We start from the raw sequence: 5,774 nt of genomic DNA on the forward strand, positions 1-5,774 counted from the left end.
AGGGGAGGGAGGGGGCGAGGGCAGCGAGCTGGGCTCCCTATGAATGAGACTCCTTCCTCCGCCCGCCGCCTCCTCTCCCTCCGCCTCTTCCTCCCGCGGAGGCGCCAGCGGCCGCCATGTTGTCAACAACCGCCCCGCTCCCTCTTCCGGGCAGCCGGCGGCCCGCCAAGCATGATGGGATGCGGCCGCGGCCCCCGCCTCACTCAACATGGCCGCCCTGGCGTCGGGCACACCAGCCAATCCGCGCGTCGGGGCGGCCATCTTAGATAAGGGCAAGAAGCTCACATGGGACCATGGGGGTGGCCGGTCGGCCATCTTTGATGAGGGCTAGGGGAGCCGGGCGGAGTGAGGCGCGGTCGGCCATCTTGGATGAGGGCCGGAGGGCTTTGAGGAGGCTGTTTGGGTTTTGGGGAGGCTCCGGCAGTTCGGGCACGCCCGGTGGGCGAGGGGTGGCAGCCTGCCCCGAGGGCAGGCGACAGCGAGCGGGGGACAGGAGGGAGCGGCACGGCAGGGCCAACGAGAGCCGAGGTGCTGTGCAAAGCGCCCTGGAGAGCCCTGAGATGTAGGCCCGATATGTCCTCTTCGGCCACGGGGGCTGCAGCAGAGGAGACTGACCGCCCAACACACCTCACCTCTGAGCACCGCCGTGGGCCGAGTGGCCTTTGCAGTCCCCGTGGAGGTAGCCACAAGCTGTGGGTCCCCGTGTGAGCAAGGCCCTGGTCTCTGCATGCAACAGCCGCGCCCCCGTGCACGGGGTCCATGGCAGCAGGGGTCGGTGCATTCATGTGGTGCCAGAAAGGCAGCAGTGCTTCCCGCAGCTCGGTCGTCATCCCATCACAAACTACCCGGTTATTGCCGCAGCGTAACCAGAAAACCCTGCCAGGTGGCATAGCACAGGTCAGGATGTGGGGACAACGCAGGGGTGGGTACGCAGAAAGCAGTGTCTGATAAGTCAGTTCCGTCTGCGTCCCCAGTCCTGCCACAAAAATCCTCTTAATTATCCTCATGAGGCAAATCTTCTCTTTTCTCAGCCACAAAGGATGTTTGTGCGCGTTGCTTATGTTGATCTCAAGAGCAATATAATATGGTACAAATGCTTTACAAACACTTTATAAAAAGACCAGTTTATGTATGAGGAAACTGAGGCATGAGGCCAGAAAGCAGGTCTCCCAAAATCACCCAAAATCCCTGCATCAAACCATCCACCCTTACCCCTTTGAAATTTCCTTGGATGCTGGAGAGCCAGCTGCGAGCAATGAACTCCAGTAACCATGAGCATGGAAGAAAAATAAACCATGTCCACTTTCCTGTGGGCTTTGGCACTCCATACCGGACAGGAATTAGCTTTCAAACACGTAACTCTCAGCCCAGTTCCTTTTCAAACTCTTTTATATCGCGACATTTCTGGGCTTGGTCCCCAGGACCTTGTCCCGTGAGGCCCAGATATTGAAACACCACGAGGATCCCGAAACAAACCCCGCAGGTGGTACAGGGATGGTGGGAGTCAGCTGCAGTTCCCCCTTTTACATCCCTGTGTCGTGATGGATCGATGCAGCGTCATCCCTCTGCGACGTAACCGTCCCGCCGTTGGTGCTTGAGCCATGAGAAAATGATGTAATTAATAATCATCACGTAGATTCCTGAAGCGTCTTTCATCCAAGTGTTTCAAAGCTCTTTACAAACACTCATTAATTAAGACTCATAAGACTCATAAATGGCATAAAAGGTGTATGGGGATCTCCTTAGGGCTGAGATGAAGGCATCCCTTGGGCAGGATGTTGCAGCTGATTGACACCCTATAGCAACTGCATTTTCTCTTTTGATATTATTTTAGTTAACTGATGCTCTTTGGTACATATTTGTACTTGTGCCCAGAGGCTGGTTTGGTGATAATGAACTGAATTATTATATATGTTTTTTTTGCATAATGAACTGAATTATTTTAAGTGGCACATTACCTAAGAGGCTGCAAATAGACGAAAATATTCAAAAGGTGAGAAAATGTGAAAGAATGGGGTGAATCATTTAGGGAACGCTAAACTAACGTCTTTGGTCAAAAAATTTTGCACCCAGTCCTTTAAAAACATGCACAATAACTGACAGTATAAAGAGAGCCCAAATATGACCCGTCTGATCCTCCAGTATACTGCACACAGATTTCTTTTTTATTTCCACGTAACTGTGTGTGGTCAAAGCGCCTGGGTTTGCCAGTCAAGCTGTAGGTTTCAATTTACATGTGGGGGTTGAAGCACGGTGCAATATATTACAAAGTCCTGGTCTGCCAGGCTGCCGAAGTTGCAGTTGGTGATAAAATTCCCCTGAAAGTCTGTATTCTGGACCCACTTTCCAACCTTACACGCTGATCTTTTTTCTACTGCCGAACCCACAGATCCCAACTGCTGTTGCTCCTCTGGCTGGTAGGAGCAGGCATGTTAGAAAACAGGTTTATTTAGCTACGTATATCTGCTTCAAGCAGAGTGGACCCTTTGATGCCGGGACACTCAGTCTCCCGAGACCACACTACCAGCTGCAAAGTGACAGTTGCTGCCATCAATAAGGCGAAGCTGTCAGAAACCTGGCCAGCTGGCAACGTGATTTTGGGGTGGGTAGATTGTAGGCATCCCCCATCACACTTGATGAGGAAGACCGTCTATGTTGCAATTAATTTTCAAACAGCAGCTCCTTTTTTCAAATACCTCATCCAACCTGTCACAGTCTTCGTGATAATTCAATTATCTTTGCATCAGATTCTAGATAATTGATGAAACCTCAAGCTACAAGTATATTTGGCATGAATTACATTTCCTGGACCGCAATTTTCTCCCCTTTTGGGGAATATGCAGAAGGTCTGAAGCTCCAATCCACCGTTAGTCACTCAGCCTTGGACCCTGGAGATCTGAACTGGGAGCGTGAATAACATCAGGTTCTGGAGTTTTTAAAAGAGCATGACAGTTTAATTAACTGAGCAATCAGTTGTAATATGACTTGAGGACATAGGTTGGCCAACATCAGAGAAGATGAGGGACAACTCCCTAAATTAAAATAGTCAAAGAAAAAAAAAAAAAAAAGCCTCACTGCCTGGTGATTTTTCCCTTTCCATAGCTAGAAAAATAAACAAACTTCAAGATTTGAAAAGATCTAAATGGGATGCTCTTGTCCGGACAGAATTAATAAAGCAGAACAAGACTTTATTGATAGCTCGGTATCTTTGACTCAGATAATTAATCACAGGGAACCGCTCTGTTCAATTACAGCATTCAGAAGGACACAAATGCAACAAATCATGTTACAAGTCATTGCCTTCTCTCACATCTTAGGGCCAGTTTATTTATTTACATGTATTTACATGATGTTGGGATTCTATCTCATATATAGACTTCTCCCTACTTTGGGAATATAAATCATAAAAAATATATGACTATGGGCTTTAACAGCCTAGATCTTACTCTGGAATCAGTAATAATGTCCAAAATATCTAAGAAGTCAAAGATGCCTTTGTACAGAAACACACTACAAGCTTAAAAATCGTGTATTCTAAACACTGCCTTTAGTATTGTTAAAAAATTATAGAATATTATTTCAAACAAATAATTAGGCATTTTAGACAAACTTGCAAAATAGCCAGTATAAATACTAATCACTTATAATCCAATAACTAATGTTTGGGGAGAATGGGAAAGATGCAGCACTTATATATAATGGTGCACAGCAGGATGGTGGGGAAGCTGTAAAATTAGGAAGACACAACTGATACCATTACAGAAGGGGCACTCCAAAACTGCAGTCATAGCAGCTTCAATTACAGACTTGTATTTTTTTTTCTTTTCTTTTCTTTTTTTTTTTTTTTTTAATGGGAAGACAAGTGGCTGCATGCACACATAAAATTCACGGCAAATTTGGATGTGGCTGACCTCAGTCCATTAGCCTTAGTGGGAATGGGAGGGTTGATACTGGCTTTTCAACTGTGCTAAGGATTTCAAAGAAGGGAGTTACCCCATGTCCCAGCCTGGAAAAATTAACTGATTTTATTAAAATATTACAATCCCTTCTTGTCTCCTTTCTCTGGGAGGAGAGGTTTGTTCCTCTGTGCCTGGCAGTTGGGAACAAGGGGCAAGGGTTTTTTGTCTGACTTATGGGTGGGTTATAACCTGAACCTTGAAGTGTAATACAGAAAAAAAATGGGGGTAAAAAAAAAAAAAAGTAAAAAGCCTCACTCCCAGCAGAAAGGGCTGTGTCAGTGACCTGCTGCTGCTGATCTCCGGACATCCGAGCTCTGGGGAAGGGGCACTGAGTAGGAGCATAGACATGGGAAAAAGAAAAGCCCTCACTGTAGCTTCTGCAGCTTTTCCCAGCCTTGACCCTGCTGCAGGCTGCTCCCCAGAGCCCTGGAGTTATCCTGATTTACTGAAAACAAACCAGTTGCTCCTTCCTCCAGTATGTCCAGGTGGTATTGCCAGTGTTGCGTGGGCCTCACCTCGGATGACCTTTCTCCAGTTCGCAGTGTTTTTCCCAAATTCTTGGCCATTTATGGTGTCATAAATACTTGAATAAACCTAAGGTTTGGGTTTTTTTTTTTTTTTTTTTTTTTTTTTTTTTTTTTTTTTTTTTTTTAAATCTAGTTTAAAACCATTTTCTATGTTTCTCCATTTACGCATTTTTTCCGTTTTGTTTTCCTAAATGCCTCGAAGAGTCTAAGTGATGCAGCAATGACCAGCAGTCGGGCATTTCTACAAACCAGGGATACTGGGAAGAGACAAGGCAGAGTGTGATTTTTGTCCCTTCAAAACTTTCCTGCGAGTTATAGGACGGAGAACATACACAACATTTTTAAATGCAAGAACAAGACACACCCCCACGAAGCACAAACGCTGGCCCCAGACATAACCGCAACATTTTATCCCAGACTTTCTGTCCGTGAATTCATCTATAAAGTGCAAATTATTTACCCATCCCTTTCCTCTTCGGGGAGCCTCGGGGAGCTCAGCACCCCAACTCTTGCTAGCCAGCAATCTGGGCGCACACCAGGAGAGGGTGCCAAGCCCCCGGCTCCTGCGCTACCAGACTCTGAACGTTTTTCACCAGGAAAAGTCCCGCTCTGGGCTGTCTCTGAGCCACCCGGCTGCAAAGGCTGCGATTAAACCGCCAACCAACGCGCCCCGGATCTAAAGGGAAAGCTCTTTTCTTTTTTTTTTTTTGACCAAAAGGTGCCCCCAATACCTTTAACTCTGTTTCAGCGGAATCGGCAACTCGCCTGAGGATAGGCAGGATAAACAGATTATTATTTTTTTTTTTTCTATATTTCAAAAAAGGATCTGGCTCTTCGGGCTGGCGGCCGGGGGACGTGGGCACCGCTCGGGGGAGAGCTGAGCTGTTGGAGATCCAGAAAACCCCGTCAGATCTGCGAGGCACAAGCATAAACTATCAATTTATGCTGCAAAGCGGCCGGGAGCTTGAGCAGGAATAAAACCCGGCTGATCCATGAAGTTTCAGAATGACTGTTATAAAAATTCATCTTGCACTGGGAGGCGCAGCTTTTATGCTTATAGTAAAACCCGAATCCCCGAGCCGTTGTCCCTCGCTCTCCGCTCTGCCTTTAACACTTTGGAGAAACCCACAGGATTAAGGGATAAAATTAAGTGGGTTAAAAAAAAAAAAAAAAAAGCAGACCCCGAGTAAGACATTTCCCAGAGAAGGGGCCACGGACCCCTGCGCGCCTCCCTGGGCTGTGCGTGAGTTTTAAAATCCGCCCCCCTCCCCGCTCGGTGACACCCGGG

The sequence above is a fragment of the Athene cunicularia genome (assembly GCF_003259725.1).
Source record: "Athene cunicularia isolate RWA chromosome 19 unlocalized genomic scaffold, athCun1 chr19_part1, whole genome shotgun sequence".
NCBI lineage: Eukaryota > Metazoa > Chordata > Aves > Strigiformes > Strigidae > Athene > Athene cunicularia.